This window comes from Rhinatrema bivittatum, chromosome 4 (assembly GCF_901001135.1).
Source record: "Rhinatrema bivittatum chromosome 4, aRhiBiv1.1, whole genome shotgun sequence".
NCBI classification, from domain to species: Eukaryota; Metazoa; Chordata; class Amphibia; order Gymnophiona; family Rhinatrematidae; genus Rhinatrema; species Rhinatrema bivittatum.
In genome coordinates, this window is record NC_042618.1 from 448,146,717 (window position 1) to 448,171,023 (window position 24,307).

Sequence of the window (24,307 nt, forward strand, 5' to 3'; positions counted from 1 at the left end):
TTGGCAAAGCGGGAGAAGGTATAAGTTGAAAAGTGTTGGTGAGAGAGAGGAACCCTGAGGAACTCCTTGTGATGATGGGTATCTGGAGGATTCTTTGTTGTGAATTTTAACTTTGAAACCTCTGTTTTCTAGGAATGTTTTAAACCATGTTAGTGCTGATCCTGCAATACCGATGTTCGCTAGTTGATTTAGTAATATGGCATGGTTCACAGTATCGAACGCTGCCGATAGATCCAATAAGATCAGTAGGAAGGCCTGTCCTTTATCGAGGCCCAAAATAATGTAGTCAGTCAGTGAGATGAGAAGGGATTCGGTGCTTGAGGCTTTTCTAAAACCGAATTGAGTGGGTTTTAGTGATATACCATCACAACGGTTTACAAATAGGCACATAAATAAGTTCAAAATGGATTTTACTTTAACCAGAGGGTGCCGTAGTTGTTCAGATACATGATTCGATATTATAAGCTATATGTAAAGTGTATTAAAGTTCTCTTTATGAGCTAACTGTAGATGCGGTATACTATAATTCTTTAATTTAATACTTAAGTGTGATAAAATAAAAATAAAAACACACATATGTTCTCAGGTGACTTTTGCCTGTGTGTATAAGTCCTTTTCTTGTTTCTTAGTACCACCTATTTCCCATTCTCACTTTGAAAAGCCTTTTTGAAAAGCCATGTTTTTAAGCTTTTTTTGAAAAGTTTTTGATCATTTATGAGAATGCCTGCTTGTTTAATATTTATGAATGTTTGCATTGTTACCTGAATTGATCAATTTGTTTTTGGAATTTGCAGGATACAAGTAAGTTACAATGTTAAGTTACAATGTTAATGTGAACAATGTTACAATGTTTTAATGTAAATTAGTTTGACCTCTAGTCATACTATTCCATTTGTTTTGATGTGAACCGATGTGATGTACGCCAACGAATGTCGGTATATAAAAGCAATAAATAAATAAATAAATAAGTATGTTAAATACATAATAAACATGCAGTAAATGGCATTTACTGCGGATTTACGCACTAGCGCAGCTTAGTAAATAGGCCCGTAGCCTTTTATCCCGTAGACACACAATTGGGAAAAAAGCTTTAGTGGACAGGGCCATAAGTGACACTGATGGGATGGAAAGCTGAAATCCTAAGGAAACGCAGAGGCTAATATTCAGTAATCAGCAGTCCATTTAAGTTGTTTGGATAAACTTATCCAGATAACTTAGATAGGACATTTCAGTGATATGGATGCGCCACTGAATATACCCAGACAACGTTAATTTATCTGGATAACTTTACGACTGCTCTGATGCACAACTGGACTGATCTGGAAAATGCTATATATATCAGCGTTATCCGAATATGTTATCTGATGACATCATCCCTGCTCTGGAATGCCCCCGGAAAAGCTTAGCTGGATAAGCCAGGGATCGGTGGACACAGCTGGGAATTTAAAGCCTGTGGTTTTTCCGGCTAAATCCCGAACTTAACCGGACAAACTGATTTGAATATGGACCTTTTGGGGGGTTTTTTTCAGCCGCGTGTTTTAACAGCAGAGGTGCATTTGCCAAGCTCACATAGCGCAGGTCTTTCACCAGGGTCCACACACGCTGCCTCTAGTGCTTCTGCCAGACCTGCTGAGGGCGGGATAGGATTTTGTGGGTGATGTAGCATCTAGTGTGGGTGAAAACGGTTCCAAATTACAGGTGATTCTCTTCTAATGCCCATTTACGATTCTCTATTAAAGAACAGGGTAAGCTTTTCTATTCGAAAGAAATAATTAATGAGCATTAATTGAAATATTCAGGGAAGCTTCAGGAAACCCTTCAAGCTGTTTTCTATTTTCCTGATTTGGCTCCTAGCAACAGCATTTCACTGGAATAAACTAGAGTGGTCTCGTTATATAACAAAGAATTCACTCTGTCTTGTCACAGATTTGTTTATGGGTAACCGGCATCAGCAAATACTAAACAGAATATTTTTACTATTTCTGTTTCCAAAGCAGCAGGATCTGTGTATATGTGGAGGAGGCCGTCCCCACACGTTCTGCTGGTGGGTGCGTAATTCTGGGCTCCATCTCACATGCGGTAGCTGAAAGGCTTCCCATGCCATTCACTCATGCTTTGAGTTAGCTGTACTCAGAACCGTGTAAAATCTGAAGGTTTGTTTCCTTTATTTGAGGGGGGGATAAGGTGCAGCCAGCTATCAATTGATCATCAAGAGCGGCAACTTTCCTGCTGAATTCCCCCAGTTCTGCATTTTAACTTTTACGGATGATAAAAGAAAAATACAAAACCTGCTTATGGAAGTAAGTATGAACGGGTGTGAATAATACGAATAAAACACTGCCTCTCAAGCATTAGGCAAACTGGGTGATCGCCTAGGGCGCCAAGATGTTGGGGGCGGAAAAATCCTGCCAGTACGAGATCTAGCGAGATGCTGTACCAGAGCCAATACTGTCAGAGAAGGGAGCCACTGCCACTATTCGTTAAGTTGTGGGGAGGGGATGAATAAGCCAAGGTTCACCTAGGGTGCTAAATATGCTTGCACTAGCCCAGCTCCCAAGGATGTTTACAGAAGGAAAGACTTATGATAAAGACAAGATACCCCTTCCCTCCCACCCACCCCCACAGTGGGCTTCTGAATATTCATAACAAGCCACTATAACCCACCTTCATAGGGGGTGCATCGAACTTAGAGGGTCACAAGGTTTCTCAGGCAGCTCTTCTATGTCCCAGATCGCTCCTATTCTCACACACAGCTCACAAGAGACCTTCCCGGTGGGGGATGTTTCTACCTCCTGGGCCCCCTGGTGCAGTCGTGGATCCGGTCGTGCAAAAACCACACTCACCCTGCTCTTCCTTGCCACTGATTAGTGGTGCTCCCGGGTGGGGAATCTTTCCAGTCAGGATGCCGGTAGCAATAAATCACGGAGTTTAAGAATGGGGTTCAAATTTGCGCAAAGTTTGAAAATTAAGAGCCAGGCCGGTATGGAAAAATGGAAAATTAACATCAGGAAAAATCACGATCAAAAAAAAAGCAATAGTCTCTCTGTCCATAGTTCATCTCCAAATTGTTCTTCTCCCAACTGAACCAGTGTCTGCCTCCAATATTACCTTCCCCTGGGTAGCAACCAGCATAAGTCAAGGGCTGAGATGTCAGAATCCCCTTGCTCAAAAAACTCTCCAAAAAGGTAAAATCCAGTAGCCTCCCTTCAAACAGCAACAAATGGCCAGGCCTTCTCTGCTGCTGTCTGCTGGGCGCAAGGATAGGAAAGCCTCTAGCACTCAGTCCTTCAAAATGCCAGGGGCTTGCTTGCCCCTTCTCTCAGGGGCTGGCCCACAAAGTCCAAAAACTTAACAATCTTCCAAAACGCCAGGCCCCTGCCCTTCATTCTCCTAGGGTACAATCTACCAGGGAAGCTGTAGGACCCCCGATCGCATGCTCAGGTGGAAATTTATATCCCTGAGACAAAGGCCACAAAAGGGCGGGGCTAAAGCAGAGGGAGGACTCCAAAAATAGCCGCAGAGATGACTCCACTTCAACTTCCATGGGATAAACAATCCGACTCATCTGCAGGCCCCCTGGAAAGTCCTAAAATACAAGGATAGTTCCCGTTTTCTGGCTGCGCCTCAGTTTCATATATTTCTTGTCTTTTTTAAATAACTTTAACTTTAGTTTTATTTTTTTATTTTATTTGCATTTTTTTCTCTCCTCCACCATGGCACGCATGGGAAAAGACAATTTTCAAAGCAATTTATATGGGTAAATAGCAAATTTGTGCGCATAAAATTGCTTTCCTTCCTTTCTTCCTTCAATCAGGTGTGTGTGTGTGTGTGTGTGTGGGGCTGTTTCAAGGGGAGGAGCACACGCCCAGATGCGCTGAAATTTTATATCATGCACGCGAGTACACGCACAGGTCATACAGTAGCCCAGGAACGTGTATGTGTGCTCTTAATTTTAAACGTGCATGCACACAGTAGGGAATTGCCAACTTTGAGGCACACAAATGAGGGAATTTTAGAACAGGCACACGTCCAGGCCATGACCGGTTTCACCAGTTTGTCCACCAGTTTGCCCAGTCTACAGCTAGGTGCTCAAGACCTCCCTGGTTCTTTAGCCCGCACTCCCCCCAGTTAACCCAGACCCCTCAATCAGTTCATATGTGGCTAGAAATCGTTTTATTCTGACTTTCTCCTCAGCTATAGCAGAAGTAAAGTTGCGCTGAAATGGACCTGGACACAGGATCAGGCCCATGGCTACAAGCGCACATCTCTTGGCTCTGCCCCTGAACCCCTATGTCCCCAACTACATCCCGCCCCTTTCTTTCCTGATGAAGATATTCGCGTATCAGTACTTATGTGCTTATTTGGGTGGTTTTTACAATCGAGTGGACATGCGTATGCTCTAGATGTGTATGCGTATGCTCTAGATGCATGTGTATGCTCTAGATGTGTATGCGTATGCTCTAGATGCATGCGTATGCTCTAGATGTGTATGCGTATGCTCTAGATGCATGTGTATGCTCTAGATGTGTATGCGTATGCTCTAGATGCATGCGTATGCTCTAGATGTGTATGCGTATGCTCTAGATGTGTATGCGTATGCTCTAGATGTGCGCCCATCTCCCAATTTTGAAACGTGTCTGATTTTTACAATTCACTTTATATTGTATGTGAAGGACCCTATGGTCACGACACCATTAAGGCCTGGCTGAGTCCCTGTCTCAGCTCTTGGGAGCTCGGGAGGCAGTCCCTTTCTGTTAGCACAGAGTACAGAGTACAGAGTGTTAGGAGTTTACCTTTTGTTGTTTTGCAGGCCCAGTCAGTAAAGAAAGGCAGACTAACCCAGTCTGTTGGTCCTGACCGGGGTCGGGAGGGTTTCTCCTTCCAGTCTATTTATTAGCTGGTTGGGAGATCCCTCTGGGATGCTTTTGATGGTTTTGAGATTTTTCATGGTAGGAGCCTTGTGAGACATCTGGGCCTTTCTTTGGTACGGGGATTGGGGAACCCCTGTGCCTGGGACACCCAGGGAAAAGGGAAGATCTGCCCTCCATAACCTCGGCGAGGAAGGGAATGACAGTGACCCACTGCAAGGAACAACTCCATTTTTGGGGAAAGATTCCATTTTGTTATAAACAGGCTAGACCCGGGGCCATCGTCGCCCCCATAGCCGTGCCTTTTATTTGCTGGTAAAAAACTTCCTGAAACCGAAAGTAATTGCGAGGGTAAAGCAAGTGAAGTTAACTGCATTAGAAAAGAGGTGGGAACCCTCACGGGGTTCTGGCGTGAATTCAAAATTTTCTCTACAATCCTTAAAGCCTCCTCTTGTGGGATGTTCGAATATAGTGAATCAATATCCAACGTTAACAGGCATGGACCCTGAGGGACTTCTAAGTCTTTCAGTTTAGTAATAAAATAATTTACACTCACATCAGATAGCATTCCTGGATCTTCTAGTCTCCCTTGATGATTGTACATTTTCCACCTCAATATTTAGAAAAGCTACTGACCGCAACACTCTACTGAGTTTTGACAGTTGTCACCCCAGAGCTCTTAAAAACAACATACCGAGGGGGCCATTCATGTGCCTACATCGGCTATGTTCCTCAAAGATGGATTTTATAGCTAAAGCTAAGGAGATGACAGCCCTGTTCAAGTTGAGAGGGTACCCAAGCAAAGTTTTGAAATTTGCTTTTAAACGGGCTCTCTTTATTAATCGTGACTTACTGTTTCTCCCAGCAAGAAATCAGACTGACACTTGTATAAATTATATTCTCCCTTTTTCTCCATTAAGCAGTGTAATTTCTCAGAATATCCGAAAACACTGGCAGGCTTTGTCTCTTCAGCACTCTTTCCAAGGTGGGTTGTGGTTTACTTTTCGAAGGGGCAGAAATTTAAGAGATCTTTTGACACATTCAGATATCAACAGAAGTCCTCCTTTAGCTATGACCATTGGCACCCATAGACCTTGTGGGCATTGTTCAGTTTGTTCACACACGGATGTCATATCTTTTTTCACACATCCTATATCGGGTAAATGATACCAGTTACGTTGTGATTCGGATTGTAAGTCTCAAGGAGTTATTTACATCATAAAATGCACATGTGATAAACTATATGTAGGGAAAACTAGCAGACGTATAAAAACTAGGATTTTTGAACACAGGTCGAATTTAACACACACCCGGGAAAATGCACTGTTAGTAGAACATTGGTCTCAATTTTCAACACTACATCAGACCTTTTTTTCTTTGTCTTAGAAGATGTATCATTTCCAAGTAGAGGAGGCAATCACTCAGAATACCTCATCCATAAAGAACAAAAATGGATCTTTTTTTAAAGACTTAAAACCTGGTTATTTATGAAAGCCTTTCCAGACACCAATCTGAATCCCTAATTCTCCTTAAGCAATTCTGATTACCCAACAAGGTAACCAATAACTTTGCCATGTTGGCAGGTTTCTTTATTCTCTTTTAACCACTATCACCGCTTCACTATTCCAAGTTATATCTCGTCCCTGTTTTATTGTAACTGCTATGTTTTTCTTTTTTGCACTTGTTAATGTTATTATTATTCTCTGTTGTCACACCCTGTTAATTGTAAACCGGCATGATGCGATCCCCTTCGCAAATGCCGGTATAGAAAAAAACTCAAATAAATAAATAAATCTATACTTTGAATACTGTTGCTCCGTTTTGTCTCAATAAAGAGATTGAATGGTTTTATTTTACTTAATTTTGATTGGCTCTCAGGTCCTGTTTTCTGATTGGGTAGTTCTCCTGCTCAGCTGTTGGGTCCGTAATTTTGGCGCCTTTTTGAGACCTTTAAATATGCTTTTGTGTAACTAATGTACGCGCTCCCTGCCACACTGTTTTGAAAAATTCTGAAAGGTATGTTGAAACTAAATTGTATATTATTTGCTGTCACGGCTTTAGGGTCTTATTTTAACATAGTCCCTTGATGTTCTTTTGTAGAAATTGTGATCTTTAACTACGTGCCCCTCCCGACGCAGCCTCGGCGAAACACGGGTCCGTGTCGGGGGACCCTGTTAACATTATTATGACTACAGTTACAGTGGAGCTGCCACAAGTGAAACAATAAAGAAATATTGCTTTTTGAAAATTATAAACGGACTATACGAGTCTTCTCTGCACTTTTTGGTGTTTGTTATTATAAATGCATACATTTTTATTGTGTGTGGTGAGGGCTGGGATGAAGAGGGAGAATGCAAGACTCGAAGGTTTTCCTAGAGCTCCTGATACCCTTGCACTAGGCCGGTAGAGAATTTGCCACACACAGACCCCTGTCATTCACCCCCCCCCCCCACTTCTCCAGGGGAAAATGCTGGGGAAACCTGGGAGACAGGTGGTGGGGCTCCTGGAAGTGTGGCAGGGTCGCCAGCTTCCTCAAAATACTGAATTATCCCAGATACTCTGCTGCTCCTCTGGGCACTCTGGCCCCTGCTTTCCTCCTTCCGTGGCATTTCAAATCCCGAAATGACCAGACTATAGAGAGACCCCAGCCCCCTTACCCCCTCTTGATGATTTGACCTGTCCCATGCTTTGTGTGGGGATGGGGGCGCCTTCTCATCCCTGGCCTCAGGCAGCAGATTCCCTTGAGCTGCCCCTCTTTGTTGTGTGTATTGAACTAATGCAAGAAATGTTTTGGTAAAATAAGATAGCATTACAATGATTCCCTCGTTTTAGCGCTTACTGCTTTGTGATTGGACAAGGGGGTTGAGCTGATGTCATAAGACACACCTTGCTTTTCTCTCTCTCCTTCTAATCTGCCCGAGTAGAGAGTCCATCAAGCTAGGCTGAGAGAACACTGCACAAATCTCATCTTTGGGTGAGTTTCCTCACTCCGAAGGTCATCAAATCTTCACAAGAGAGCACTGTTCTGTTCGTACATCTCACTTTTAATGTCAAAGTGGCCCCTAACCCCTACACTAATACCTAACCCTCACCTCGAGTTACTAGGTGGGCCTCCCATAGAGATATAAATACCTATCTAGTGTGAGGGCATTATAGCTAGTCTCTCTCTGTCTGTCTGTCTGTCTCTCTGTTCCCCAACTGCCTATTACCATAAAACACACCTTTTCCTATCACATGCAATATTTAGTGCATTTTGATAAATCCAGGCCTAAGTCATCCAGCTAACTCTGAATATCGTATCTAGCTGGTTAATATACCCGGCTAACTCAACTCCTCCTAGTTATGCAACTTATCCAGCTAAACTCTAACTCATTAGTCAGCTAGAATTTAGCCAGATATGTGCCCAAATATTAATTTAGCTGACTAACCTATGAGTTAGCCAGCTAAATGCTTTTGAATATTGACCTCAATCTAAATGGCAAGTTTTGGGATATTCAGCCAGTATTCTGGCTACGTTATAGCTGGATAAATCATTATCTGGCTATAACTTAGCCGAATAAAAATGGGATGTTCTGGGGCATGACAAAGTTATCCGGCTAATTCAGCCAATTTTCAACTACAACTGGCTAAGCCCTAGATTCATCAAAATGCTATAAATATAGCGGAAATAGCACCCACAATTAAAAAAGGGGGCATGGTTAGGCTAATTTCCCTGCTACCACATCAGTAATTTCTGCAACACACCTGTGTTATTTTTCACATTGCATTTTGGGCAGGGGAGAGAGAGAGATTGTAGTTAGGTAGAGAGTGCATCAAGCTACGTGGAAAGTATATTGTACAAATCAACTCCTCTTTTACCTTTCATCACTCCAAATGACTGAAAATATTCGTTGATGTCAACTTTGCTGTTCGTACTTCTGACTGTTTATGTAAAACTGCCCCCCAAAACTTACTCCACTCCCCAAACCTCACTCCGAGTTAATAGTGCCCCCTCTTACAGTGGTATAAATAGTAGAGTGAAAAAGTGGTCCCTACAGAGGTGTTCTCTCTCTCTCTCTCTCTCTCTCTCTCTCTCATGCACAGAAAAAAACCTGCATTACTCTATCACATTTGAATAAAGTTATTCAGCCTTATGTGGCTGGATAACTTTACACTTAGCTGACCATATCCTGGCAAGCCTGTTAAAAAAAAAGAAACACATCCCACAGGGCCAAACCAGTCCCGTGCTTCCCTCCCACCTGAGCCCCACAGGCTCTGCCCTGCAGAGCTGAGCCTACCTCCCCCTCCCCAAAGCTTCCCATTTCAATGTGGTTCTCCCCAGACCCCCCCCCCCCCCCTCTTCCTACTGCCCACCCCAACCATTTCCCTTCCACTCCCCATACCTTAAATTGTAGCTTTTCTTCAGCCCGGATTGTGGTAACATCTTACCCCCGCGCTACTGTCATTGCTAGGCTGCTACGATGGAAGCTTATGTGTTCTGTCCCCATGATGCCTGGTCTGTAGTACGCTGCCACTGGAACTGCTACTCTGGGTCCTGCTGCTGCTGTAAGAACCTGCTTTGTCATCTTTGCATATATCCAAAGAGCATACTATTTTCACAGCTATGATTCATCCTCCCACCACTGCGCCAAGATCTATTCTTCTGATGCTGCCATGGTTGCTTTCCTGTCTGCCACTGCTGCTATCGGGACCTGCTCTCCCATTTCTGATAGATCTTTGGGGGCCTGCTCTCTCCTTGCTGCCATGGGGATCTACTCTTCCAATACTGTACCTCCCCAAGGATCTGCTCTCCTGCCTCTGCTACTGTTGACCTCCTTCCTCCACAGTATCCACACCTGCTGGTGCTGCTGCATCCACCCACTACTACCAGTTCCAAGGTGCTGTTCTCCCACTGGTGCCGAGGATCCTTACTCCTGGAATTTTGAGGACCCTCCCTCCTGTCACTGTCTCAGGGATCTACCGAGCCAATGGGAACCATTCTTCTGCCTCCTGAGATTGCCACAGGTGCCTGTGTCGCTGCTCCAGCCTCTGCAATAGGAACAGAGGGGATGGAAGGAGCTTGGGGAAACGGAGCAAGGCATTAGCATTAGGGGGCACTCTTCCCCTCTGAGTCAGCACTGAACCAGTGTCCAAAAAATCATTGCTAACCCTTGCTCTAAGGTGTGAAAATGCACCACGTACATTAACACTTTGCAACTTTGAAGAAAAACATTTCAGAGAGGAAAGAATGCTAATCTTCTATTTGTCATGGAACTTGTGAGCAGAAGAACATGGAAACATCAGCTACTTATAATTCTGTTTGGGTTTTTTTTTTTCATTTTTATTTCTTCAAATTTTCAGAATACAGATTAAAATATATGTATTGAGGAAATGTTATAGATGTTCCCCTATCAAATAAACATAAGAAACCACATCAGTAATAGAAAAAAATATTTTTAAGCATACAGTGAACTCTAGTCCCCTATAAGGGGACAAAGGCAAAACAAACAAGAGAAAGCATCTACATCAATACATAATGCCTGAACCAAAATTATTTTGGATCCCATGATGTATACCGCAAGCCCACTTCAATCAGAAGTCCACCATCTGAAAAGGAGCCCTAGCCAGGTGCTTTCTCCCTAAGAAAAAATCTTATCCTTATAAACAATGATACATTTGCAAGGAAATTTTTAAAAGAATGCAGCACCTAGCCCTGGCTTTTGAATGACAGATATTTATTTCCCCTTAGTCTTTTGAGTAGAGATGTGCTTCGGGTAAAAATTTCGTGTCAGGCTTCGTTTCGGGCCCCCCCCCTCCCCACGAGAATATCATTTTTCCCGTGGTTCGGGGTCTTTTTTTTCGGGGGTCCCGATTTTTGTGTTAGTGAGCACACTAATTCAAAAATGATATTTTTCCAAAATTTCGGAAAAAATCAATTGTTTTTCGGTTCTCCCAAACCATTCCGAAATAGGCAATTTCATTGACATTGCCTAATTCGGGAAAAACGATTGCACATCCCTACTTTTGAGTTGTCCTAGCCAGGTTAGGCGAAATGTTCACTCTCTGAGCATAGAACAACAAGGAACAATTTTGGGAGTAGAGCTACTGTCATCAGCTCTAGGTGGATTCCACTTTAAAATCCATAAAAATCCATAAAAATGTAAGCATAGTACACAGTGTTTCTAAGGCAAACACCACAATTAATATTCCCCTACCAAGGAAGAACTTCACCATGAGAGGACTCAAGCAAAGTGAAGACATCCAGACTCTCCATTGACACAAATGGTTTAATTTCACCCTCTTTAGCTGCCATTTTTCTCTGATATAGGCAAGAAGTAAACTTTACTTAAAAGGCTGTAAATGCTAAGGTGAAAATTTCAATATCTTAAGAAAGTATTTCTTGACAAGTTTCAATTTAGGCAAGTTTAATAACCTCTAATTCTTATAGCTGGAAAATGTTCTCAAATTTTAACTCTACCTTGAAGTTCTCGTTAACCAGAGCAATCTTGACACCCTGAAACAGGGAATTCTGAGAAGAGATTGAACTTATTGGGGAGGTATGCTGTTCCAGCTTGTGCTCCTGTTCTTCAAATTTGGTAACAACTAGTAAATTACAAACACAAAGCTGGGTCAGACATCCCACCAATATTCCTTCCACACTCACCAAAGCGAAGGTAAGGTCCTCTACAGACACTGGCTTGGATGTCTGAGGGGTTTGAGCCTCTCTCATGCTTAGTGAATGCAATGGAGACTATAAGTTTCAGAAATCCCCTATTGACTTACTTCACAGCTGCACTTTCTTCTTCCAAACTCTACAGATGTGGCTGGGTCATCAATGTGCATGTCACCAGCAAGGGACCTGAATCTTCATGCATCTGCTTCACTGAATCTTTCATGGACAGATCTCCAATCATGGCTGTCTCAGCATACATTTGGACTTAGGGTGCCCACTCCTGCTCTCTGAAACACATAAAATCCATAAGGCAAAGGCCTAAGATCATACACCTCAGAGATAAGAGAAACACATGCACTCAGAGGGGATCCATCTTACAACTTCCCGGCTACCCTCATGAGTCAGCTGCAAACTGACATTCAGACCAAAGAATGTAATGGGCCCCAGCGATGATGACAGTCAAGGCTGGGTAAGCCTGAGTCATAGTTTTGAATTTCTTCTCTATGTACAGAAAAGTAATTGGAAATAATATCAAAGAATTGAAGAACTCTCTTGAATGTGTCTGCTTAGGTTAAATATTTTGTTTTTTAGGGACCGTTCACATTCATCCTAGCTGCTGGTGACTACAGCCTAAATTAGAACATAAATACTGTAGCCAAGTTATTTTATGATGAATCTTGAGCAACATATATGTGATAACAAAAGAGACAAGTAGTCCTAGATTTCAAATTTAGGAAAAAGTGAATGCCATCATGCAAAGATTTCTCAAAGATGTTTAATAAAGAAGAACCTTCCGTCTTACCACAGTTACTCTAGAACAGTAACTCCTAAACCAGTCCTGGAGGCACAACCAATCAAGTTTTCAGGATATCTGTAAAGACTATGCATGAGATAGATTTGCATACCTTGGAGACCTAGTATATGAAAATATATCTCATGCATATTCATTGTAGCAACCCTGAAAACCCGACAGGCTAGGTGTGCCTGCAGGAGAGGGTTGGGAAACATTGTTCTAGAAGTATAAGTGTAATTGGCTGATGATTTGATATTCTTCTGTGGTAATTACTGATCACGGAGAGAATGCCAGTACTTCTGTTGATAAACTGTTACATTTGGTGGCTCACAGGAAGGGCATGCGAGCCACCTCAATCACCCCTGACATGGCCAGACCTGTCCCACAGTCAATACATGGCCTCCTGCTCCAAATGCCGCCCAGCATGACCTGAGTTCCTGCCATCTGCCGCTTCCACCGCCACCCCTTAGGTGCATGCATGCACATATGTACATATTATATAGGCCCCATGATGGGAAACGCTGAGCGGAACTCTCCGATGATGTCAGACTGACTATCCTCGCAGTAGTTTAATTTAGTTTTGTTTATTTACTTGATGAATCGCTATTTCTTACTGAGACAAATACTACCTCGCCAAAGCAACAGGTCTCCTGCCTTAGCAGTACGTGTTGCCTTTGAGTTCCTGGTTCTTGTGTCCTGCGTTCCTGATTCTCCATGCAACCTTGCCTCATCCAGCCTTGTCTCAACCTTCCTTCTTCAGTCTTACCTTGTATTGCCCATCTCATCTAATGTCTTCTGTGTGTCCTCATCCACCCTTGGCCTGACTTCTGGATCTCACCTCTTGCATGGGCCTGACCACTATTGCCTGGCTTCTGGACCAGACCACCCTTGTCTGCCGCCTTCCCTGACCTTAGCCTATCTCTGACTCCGTTGGACTGCTGCCTGCCCTGACCTCGGCATATCACTAGACTTTTGCTCTAGCCACTGCCCTAGGGAATGTATATATTACCTGAAATAACAGGAACCACCTAAGTCCTGCCGGCCGCCAGAACCCAAGGGCTCAACCTGTGGGGGATGCAGCTGAAATAGGTGAAGCTCCAGTCTGTCCTGCTACAGGGTGCGTTTGTCGCAGCATAAAGGGCTCACACCCACGCCTCCCTTCACATACACACGGAAAACACTGCAAGCGTTGTGAATCTGTGTGACTAGAGAACTATGTGTTACTCAACCATTAGGTGGCTATTAGAAATGAAGAATCATGTCCAGCTGGCTCAACTGTGTGCCTTAATTAGCAGTGCTTGAGGGAAGAGAAGCAGCTTCAAAAGTCTGTTAAAAACTGATGCACGGGTAAGTACTTCATGAGACCCAAAACAAGTCTTCTAATATTTTGCTGTTAATACAATACACTACTGAAAGCATTTGTGTTTGTACTGCATCTTAAAATGAGACTGCTGCACAGATTTATTCCAGAATGATCATAATGAGATACCGGTAATTTGGTATGGATATTCTTTCCTGGCTCTCGCTTTCTCTTTTTTCTTTTGTAGCTTTTTGGAGAGCCTCTTATAACATTTAGTACGGTCCCAGTAGTGTTTCACACATTTAAATTCATTTATATTTCCTTGTCTTCTCTCTTGATTTTTCAGTTTCTCTGTTCCTGTCTTCATCATGGAGGATTGGCCTAGTGCTTAGAGCAGCAGGCTGGAAGCCAGGGTTCAAATCCTGCTTCTCCCACTGATCTTCAGCAAGCCACTTTGCCTTTCATTGCTTGAGGCACCAGCTTAGGGCCTGATTTACTAAGGCTTTTCTTCCATTCTTTGTCTGTGGGAAAAAGGCATAATAAATGAGGCCCTTAGATTGTAAGCCCTCTGGTATAGGTACCTATCTGTACTGTAACTGAATTACAGCTCATCTTGAGCTCAGGTTTAGAAAGGTGACATGACGAATTAAATCCATTTCTTCACTGTAGAGTACTCTAACATGAAATTATATTGTTTCCCATCTACTGAGTGTATAAAACACTGGAGAATAATTTAGGAAGAAGGATATCCCAAAATTGTGATGATGTAGTACAAATTGTAAATGGAAAACCATGAACAAGAAAACATGTTTATTATTGTGACTGTGGCATTCTGATCCTAAGCCAGAAGAGCAAAAATCAAAAACATTCTGAGAAAGAGTTTTCCAGATTTTCCAGGCATTTCTCCTACCAACAGATGCATTTGAGGGAATTTGAAAGCATTGTGCCTTGTGGTAAAGAATTTGAATGGAACACGGTGCTTGCTACTGGCATGGTCTTTGAAACTGTAGAACATGGGAATACTAGAATAATTACAACTGAAGTTTGAAAAAAAGAAATTTAGTGTACCAGAAAAGAGAAAATCTATAGCATCACACAAAATAGCTCAGCTTTGCTGCTGTTTTTTCATGCCTTCATTTTCACATTTGGATCAATTCATACCATGGCATTTGCACAAGGCTGGTCACTCATTTTGGGGTGATGATCACTGGAAATAAATAACTCGGCTAACCAAACAGGCCCGGTTAGCTATTTCTAATGAATACTGTCGAGACCTTCGTTTTCTGATTTTATTTTATTGTTCACAGGAATTTCTCAGTGTCTATGAACAAACATGGGAGAAAATCAGTGGGGAAAAAAAAAGTCATCTTTTTGCCAGTGGATTTTCTTCCAATATTGAGAAATTCTAGGGAGAAGAAAACAGAAACTGAAAACCGAGGCCCTATGTCCTTTCAATATACGACAGAGCAACATCTGGACAGATGCAAATAAATCCATGTATATAGAGAATAGATAATAAGACCTAAGAAAGACAGAAATCCAAAGTTCCAACCCCAGTTCTGGATTGTAACGAGAAAGTGGAATACCATATCTGTTAAATTCAATATGCATTTATATTACACACTTCTTTCTCTGTAGAGGATGGGTTGCAGTGAGCTGGAAGATCTGTTTAAGCCATCGGTTATAATGCCGCAACCTACAATTTTGTGGACAGCAGAAATCTATAAGTAGCTACCACAGTAAAAGAAGTTTACTTCTCATTCATGTGCCCTCTAAGGGCATTCATCACTGAAACCAAGAATAGCTGCTTGGATGCAGCCCAAGAGAATCGACATAAAATCAAATGTACTGATGCTGAGATCATTACAGTTTTCTTTTTTTTTAATGAAAATATATAAACTTTTCTTATAGGATAACATGTGCATTTTTGGGAATGATTGGCCACACATTTTGCACCTGCTGTATGCATGGGCAGCTGGGTGGGGGATAAAGCAGCACATGCATATTAGAAAACCGAATGTTATGCATGCTCCTTTACTCTCCCAACCTAAGCACCCCCAAAGGAGCAAAACGTTTCCACTAGGCCATTTCACCTGAGTAAATCGTTATTTATTTACTCTGGTAAATTACTTTGAAATGTATTTGGAGGGTTGAATAGAATCATAAAAAAAAAAAAGAAAAGAAAAACAAATGGGCATTTAGTTGTCTAGCCGGATCCATAACATTTGATATTCATTTTCCCTAATAGAGGTCTGGTGGAAGTTTTGCTTTTGACTGAACGCATGCTAGGATAATTAATTGAAAAGGAATCGAAAACGTTGCACATGCAATGCGTCCCCTGTTGCTCTGCAAACCTCGACGTGAGGTTTTGAGATGTGGAGACGCGCCTGTTAGTAGGAAGGCTGGGGCGTGCATTCATGCTGAAAATATCCCCGCAGGGATGGAATTCCTTCGGCAAGCTGAGAAAATAAAGAGGAGAGAAAGGAAAAATGGTCTTCTGCAGATTATCTGGGTTATGAAAGTCAGATGCTTTGCCTTTGAAGGCTTAGAACTCCAGCCACATATGCCAGCAATTATACGTCAGCTTTTACTGGGACCCTGACCAGAGCTACTGCAACTATATATTTTTTTTGACTAGGTAGTTTTCTCCTGCTTTTCCTCCTGCTCCTTTGGACTTCCAGCTCACTCGGAACCAGGATTGGGATCTGACACAATGAGCCTTTATTCATAACTATCCAAGGGTTCCCCCCCCCCCCCCCCCACTATTATATATTTGATTTATTTATAACTTAAACTTATAACTCACCCCATCTCAAAAAAACTCCAGGTGATGTGCAATAAAATATCCTTTCCCAATGGAGCAACAGTTCTTGATCGGGCGCCATGCGTCAGGTCTCACTCAGCAGCCCTGCAATCGTGGGCCCTGAATCATAGCCACTAGGTATCGCTATTGCTCAATGACTAGGACTTCCTTCATCTCCAGGCGTTGTGAGCATTGCATCTGCCCAGCAGAACCAAAAAGCAGGAAATCTGAGATATCTGAACCAGTGAAAAGTACGCACGTTGTGAAAGCCCCCGCATGCAGAAGTCAGCAATTTTACCCAGGTTTGAATGGCTTTGAAAATTGCCTTTTGTGTTTCAAAGTTATGTGTACGGTCTCCTTCACCCAAAAAGTTGTGCCCAAAGGGTTACAAAGAAAAATATTAACCAGGAGGTTAATGTTGAAGTTCTTTTTTTTTTTTTTTTGAGTTTCATAATGACTCATGAATTTTATGAAGGTCTTGTGACACGATGATAATTTTGGGCTGTCCTAATCAAACACTTATTTTCATTGTTGGATATAATATGGGGTGATGTCTGCACTGAGGCACATTTTAATCACTAGTCAAATGCAAAACAGTGGATACTTGAATGTTTGGAAAGCTTAGCTTATGTGTTTTGAAATGGAGGCCTCTAAATCTAATTGCATGTAACTGTTAGATTTTATATTTAGTTTTATAATCTTCATACATTGCATTTATTTATTCCTAAATTCAATTATATCTATCAAGAATAGGTTAAAGACATTAACCTACCATATTTTCTATAACATTGCAATAAAAAAAGGAAAAAAATATGAAAACATGGAAATCTATATACCCTATGCAGGTATATAGAGGAAGAGGAAGGTTGGAGAGAAGGCACAGATATATAGGAAATAGCAATTCTAGAAAAGCAATTCCACCATTCAGAAAATCAACATCCAGCATTGTTAACCAACTATTGTGACATCAGATCTAAAGCCTCAATTACACCAGACAAGTAGAAGCTCAGGAATTACAATCTCTGAGAGGAGGGGGAAGAGGGGCGGGGGTCACCTCCTACAAGTTTATCAGCAGGTGAGGCATTTCCATGTATATATTTTTTTATTTATCTCTTGCCTTCTCAATGGTAGCTCATGGCGAGTTACATTCAGGTATTTCTCTGTCCCTAGAAAGCCTACATTCTAAGAGGCCTATGTATAGATTTCCTCCCTTCTTTTGGGTCTATGAGAAAAATGCTTACTAAACAGGACCCTGAGGAAAATGGAGAATGAATTGACTTGCCCAAGGAGTATTAGTGAGAGAAGTGGGATGTGAACACTGCTGTCCCTGATTCTCAGGATTCTGCTCTAACTATTAGGCTTTTTCTCAACCCCATGGATGGTTAGGATGGGTATATGGAGGGTGGAGGGAATAGGGAATGCCCAATGGGGGCTTAATATTTTATTTCAGCAGTTTTGGGGGAGATGGGAAGATTTGGCTGGGATGGTGGTGGCAGCAGCAGCAGCAGTAGGAGGCGCATTCCAAAATGAATGGAAAAACTCAATGAACGTTACTGAGTTTTTCTTTTCATTTTGTTTTGAAATGACACAAAACGAAATGGAATATTTCATTACGTTCTTCATGTAAATTCAAATCAAATGTAAACCCCTAATCTGGTATATTGTGCCCAGTTCTGGATACTGTACCTCCGAAAGGAGCATAAACTCTATGAAATGAGATTTAAGGACCCTAAATAGATATAACCTGTGGGGAGTGGGGGAATATGACAGAGACATTCAAATACTGTAAAGATATAAATAATACACAAGAAACAAGTCTTCTTCAGGCCTTCCGATATCTGAAAGCTTTTCATGATGAACTCATTTCAAACATTTTTCATTGGAAAGAAAACAGTAGAACTAGGGGTCACAAAATGAAACTCCAGGGGGGGCGACTCAGAACCAATGTCTGGAAATATTTCTTCACGGAGAGGGTCATGGATGCCTGGACTGCCCTTCTGGAGGAGGTGGTGAATAGGCATGTGAATCGTTTTTGAACGATTAAAATTATCGTCAGATAATTTTAAAATCGTCCAAAATCGTTAGAGTGCATGATACAATACAAATGCCTCCGATTTATCGTCAGGGGCATTTGTATTGTATCGTTAAATAGGGCATGAGAAAACCGGCACACCAAAAAAACCCTAAAACCCACCCGAACCTTTAAAAGAAATCCCCCACCCTCCCGAACCCCCCCAAAATGTTTTAAATTACCTGGGGTCCAGTGGGGGGATCCCGACGCGATCTCCCTCTCTCTCTCTGGCCACGGCTGCGATGAGAAATGGCGCCGGTGGCCCTTTGCCCTTATCATGTGACAGGGCAAAGGTAGCGCCGGCGCCATTTTGTTTCCTGGCTCCCGATGTCACGCCTGCTGGAGATCGCACCCGGACCCCCGCTGGACCCACAGGGACTTTTGGCCAGCTTGGGGGGGCCTCCTGACCCCCACAAGACTTGCCAAAAGTCCAGCGGGGGTCCGGGAGCGACCTCCTGCACGCGGGCCGTATTGCCAAACTTCAAAATGGCGCCGGCGCTACCTTTGCCCTCACTATGTCATACGGGCGGCCCCCCAGCCAAAATCGATCGTTAAGACGATCGATCACACGATTCACACCTCTAGTGGTGAATACAAAGGCAGTCAAACAAGTCAAAGGAGCATGGGATAAACCCTGAGGACATCTAAAGGCTAGAGGACGAGTGCATGGAGGTGACCTGCTCGGTTTAGCAGTTACTAACCTTAACAGAAGGCATGGGGATTATTACCCTTAACGAATAAGACTTGATGCTTTTGATACAACTGCAACATCGCCCTCCACTTTGACGGCAGGGTGGGGGGGGGGGAGGAAAGAATTTTATTCAAACAACCAACGAGGGCCCGACGTTTACGGTCTGGGGTACTGATAAACATGCAAGTAACCTGCATGGAACAGCAGTTACTACCCTTAAAAGAAGACTTGGGAATTACTACCCTTGACTAATATGCCTTGATGCATATGACACAACTGCAACATCATTCTCCTCTTCAGCGGGGTGGGGGGGGGGGTTTGGGGGAAAGGGGAATTGGATTCAGATGACAACGAAATTGGGCCATGACTTTTATGGTCTGGGGTACTGATAGGCAGACATAAGGGAAAAAGCGCAGGACTGCTTCTGCAGCCAAGTTCCAAAGCAAGCATGTCAGGCAACATTATCTGAATTTTCAAGAAGGCTCCTCAATCCTCATCCATTAAAAATGCTGCTAGCAGTAATTTTTTTATAGGTTTGACAGTTGCTTGGTTTTGATTGTAAATATTACTACCCTTATCATAAGGCTTGTGGGGATAACTGCTCAGATCGGCAGTTACTATTAGAGATGTGAATCGGAACCGGAATCGGTTCGGATTCCGGTTCCGATTCACATCGTGTTTTTTTTTTCGTCCGGCCCGATCGCGGTTTTGTTTATCGGCTGCACCCGAGCCGACAAACAAAAAACCCACCCCGACCCTTTAAAACTAATCCCTTAGCTTCCCCCACCCTCCCGACCCCCCCAAAAACATTTTACAGGTACCTGGTGGTCCAGTGGGGGTCCCGGGAGCGATCTCCCGCTCTCAGGCCGTCGGCTGCCACTAATAAAAATGGTGCCAATGGCCTTTGGCCTTACCATGTGACAGGGTATCCGTGCCATTGACCGGCCCCTGTCACATGGAGGGAGCACTGGATGGAAAACCGGGAGCCGGTGCTACCTTTGCCCTGTCATATGATATGGGCGACGTCGGCCCGTATGACATAGTGAGGGCAAAGGTAGTGCTGGTGCCATTTTGAATATTGGCAATATGGCCCGCTTGCAGGAGGTCGCTCCCAGACCCCTGCTGGACTTTTGGCAAGTCTTGTGGGGGTCAGGAGGCCCCCACAAGCTGGCCAAAAGTCCCTGGGGGTCCAGCGGGGATCCGGGAGCGATCTCCTGCACTCGTGACTCGGGAGCCAGGAACCAAAATGGCGCCGGCGCTACCTTTGCCCTGTCATATGATAAGGGCAAAGGGCCACCGGCGCCATTTCTATTAACGCAGCCATGGCCAGAGAGCGGGAGATCGTGCCGGGACCCCCCCCCACTGGACCCCAAGTAATTTAAAACATTTTGGGGGGGTTCGGGAGGGTGGGGGATTTATTTTAAAGGGTCGGGGTGGGTTTTAGGGTTGTTTTGATGTGCCGGTTTTCCTGCCCTCCCCCTCCCCCGATTTACGATTTTTTGACGATAAATCGGGGGAACTGCTATTGTATCGCGGCTCTAACGATTTTTGACGATTTAAAATATATCTGACGATTGTTTTAAATCGTCAAAAAATTATTCACATCCCTAATAGGTAGGGTTGTTACTGTCTGAGTGCTGGCAAATACAGGTTTATTATTTTTAATTGTAATTCAGTTTTCTGAAAATACGTTACAATAGGCTTAATACCATATGTCTTTTCTGCAGGGTTTTCTGGTTGGCACCACGGCTGTGCATGTAAAAATATACATATTGTTGTGATATTTTTACCTTAGAAGACTATATATGTCCATTTTCATGTAAAAATTGCTTTATAACTGCTTAATTTTTAATGGTGTGTGGTGAAGGCTGGGAGGGAAGGAGCATATGACTGTAAAGTTTGCCTATGGCACCTAATACCCTTGCACCGATCCGGAGAGTCTGGCACACATTCACCCATCATTCACCCATCTCCCACTTCTTCAGGGGGAAAATGCTGGGCAGGTGGTTGGGGCAGATTGTAAGGTTCCTGGGAGTGTGGCAGGGTTGTCAACTTCCTAGAAATATTATCCCTCGCACATACCATCTGCCACTCCTCTGGGAGCTCTGACCCCTGCTTTTCCTCTTCTGCAGCATTTTGAATCACTGAAAGGAGCAGACTCCAAGGAGGCTTCCCCTTTTGGCTCGCTGAAAGATTCGACCTGTGCCTGTGTCCTGCCTTGGGGGCGGGGCGGAAGCGCCATCACATCCCTCACCTCAGGCGGCAGATTGCTTTATGCATCTGGAAAGAAACAGTCTGAAGGGAAAAACAGAACATTATTATTATCAATAACAGAGGAATAAAAGGAGTTTTCAGAGAGTTACCTAAGTCTTTAGTGCTGCTTTCATGTAAATGTAGTCACTTACATGAAATCCATTTTCCTGTTGGGGCCTGTATCACCATTTGATCTAAAGTGTAAAAAAGAGCAGAAAGAGAACTAACGACAGGGCTAGTGAAAGGGTATTTGGCACTCTAGGCGAAGCTTCAGTCATGCACACCTCAGCCCCAGCTTTACCTATCGGCAGCAGCTCCAGCACAGCGCTCCCTTCTTTGGCAGTATTGTCTTCCCCTCCCCCACTCGTGCCTTGTGCTGGTGGGGATTTTACTGCCCACAAAATGTTGGCAGTGTTGGCGACCGCCTAGTTTGCCCCATGGAGGCACTGGCCCTGCTTAACAACCACGCACGGCAACGAAACAGTAAAGGCGTTACACAGTGTCCGCAGGCAGCTTAGAAGCCCGATACCAATTGACATTTTCTAAGCCCTGGAAGAATGGGGCTCAGGATTACAATGTATCTATCTAGGTTACAACACATGGCTGCTCTTGGCTTTGCCCTGACTTTCTGATGCAATCTTTCCAGAGCAGTTTTACACTTAGCAGGATCCATAAAGGGGAAAAACCCTCTTGTAAAAAAAAAAAAAAAAAGGCTGGAATTTATCAAATTATGCTTTCACAAAAGCCCTAGACGTTTTAAAAGGAAAGTCTTAAGAATTTTCCGGTTCAGATCTGGTGTTATGTTTGCCGGTTATGGCAGGCTGCCGCGATTGGCTGCACTCAACCCAGCTGCTGCCCGACGCTGCTGACGCTCCCAGGCCGCTGCTTGCGCTGTCTCCTTAGGCACGCGTGTGCACCGCGCAGCACCTCTTAAGGGCTCCGTGGCGGGAGTCCTCTCTATGGGCACTCTCCGATGATGTCGCCGATGCCTCTATTTAAACCTCAGCGCCACAGCAAGCAGGCATCTCAGCAACAGATCTCCTGCATCCTGTGCAGTGCGTGTAGCCTCGGCATTCTTGCCCTGCCTTACCTCGCCTCTCCAGCCTGCCTCGACCCTGCTTCTCCTCCTGCATATGACCATTGCCTGGACCTTGACTACCGTTGCCTGGCGTCTGCCACTGACTCTTGCCTAGATCCGGACCTTGTTGCTTGCTGCCTGTCCCGACCTAGCCTGGCACCGAACTCTCTATCTCTCTTTGCCCTGTGGGGCTATCGCCCAGGTCCTGCCGGCCCCCGGAACCCAAGGACTCAACCTGCTATGGGGAATGGGAATGGAAAAGGTCAAGCTCCAGACCCAGTTCCGTCCCAGGGTGTGCTCGGCAGGGGGGTCGGTGTGGGCCTAAGGGGTTTGTTGTCTAGGCCACACCCACCACACCACAGCACTAAGGGTCCACCTCCATTACATCTGATCACTGTAAGCCACTGAGAAAAATTGGATTTTAGTCCAGTGTAGAATTTAACTTTCTATTTTCAGCAATGCACCTAAAAAAAAATAAAGATAGTGGTTGAATGTCGCAGTCCGGCTCAGAGAAGCAGACATGTCTGATTTTTTTTTTTTTTCAACCTTCCCTGTCTAAATAACATGCCTTCATCTTGACTTTTTCTACTGACTTCACAAAATATTTTAGTCTGAATCACTTCAGAGCAGGGCTGGTGCTGCCATTAGGCAAACTAGGCAGTCGCCTAGGCTGGCAAAGTTCTTATCAGCACCAGCCCCAGAGAGGTGCTAGTCCACCGCCAACACTGCCAAATAAGAAAGCATTGTGCTGGAGCTGCTGCCAATAGGTAAATTGAAGGGATGTATGACTGAGGGCTTGCCTAGGGGCCTTAAATACTATTGCACCCGCCCTGCTTTACAGCAGCACTTACTGTAATGTTTCCACCTGGGAGACGCATTCAGATGTACTGCAACCTCCTCAATACCTAAGCTGGGCAGCTGCCACCCTGCCCTAGAGGAGCACGGGGTTCACATCAGCCCAGGCATGAGATGAGTTATGGAAAGATATGTAAATATACTGCAACCTCCCCAGTATCTGGGGAGGTTGCGATATCTGGCAGCATAAGGAATATATTTCATTGGGGTAATACATTTTTAAATAACTATCTATCATATTATGCAAGAGAAAAATGTTTTTGTGTTCTATTCAGATGTTTTATGTACCTGTGTAGTAAGTGATAGAATATATTTTTTGACTGGGAATGTGAGCTTAATTTAAAATCGAATCGTGTAATAATATCTTAGGTCAATATTGAAAGTCTTTAAATAGTAACTTTTAAGTTTACCTGCACAAAACCCAATGTTCAAATGTTTCCCCCAACTGCAAAACTTTTATGCACACTAAATTTATCCAGATAAAAAGGGGCACATATTGAGTGCTCCCCAGCCTAAAGGTATGTGCATAACTTTACATAGGTAAAGTTAGGATAGCAATTTTTCTGACCAGACATGTGTGTGTGTAACTTTATTTGTGTATATTCAGCTCTCTGTTGCAGTATTGTGTTGGGGAGAAAGAGGAGGGTACGGCAGGGAATGAGCACAGAGAGGAGGGAGTGCACCAGGGGAGAGTGCACCAGGGGTGGACAAGGGTGAGTGCACTGGTCAGGGAAGGGAGCAGTGAGAGCATTGGGTGGGGGAAGTTCAGGGTGAAAGCATTGGGCAGGGTATGCACGAAGGGTGAGAGCACTAGGTGAGGGGCAGGGAATTCAAGGTGAAAGCACTGGGTAGGGTGAGAGAGGGGAGCATAGGGTAAAAGCTCTGGGTGCAGAGTGTGGGGTGAGAGCTCTGAGTAGAGGGGGAGTGTGGAATCAGAGCGATA

The 24,307-nt window shown here is 43.8% G+C and overlaps 1 long non-coding RNA gene across 1 annotated transcript in view; it reads right to left on the reverse strand.

The window, feature by feature from the left end:
• Positions 1 to 24,307, reverse strand: part of LOC115089575 — an 87,080-nt gene that overhangs the window by 47,780 nt on the left and 14,993 nt on the right. Inside the window, exons 2-3 of the long non-coding RNA XR_003856175.1 lie at positions 21,261 to 21,473; positions 11,631 to 11,807 (exon numbers count right to left, since the gene is read on the reverse strand). This is a non-coding gene — a long non-coding RNA (uncharacterized LOC115089575). The remainder of the gene's footprint in view (positions 1 to 11,630; positions 11,808 to 21,260; positions 21,474 to 24,307) is intronic.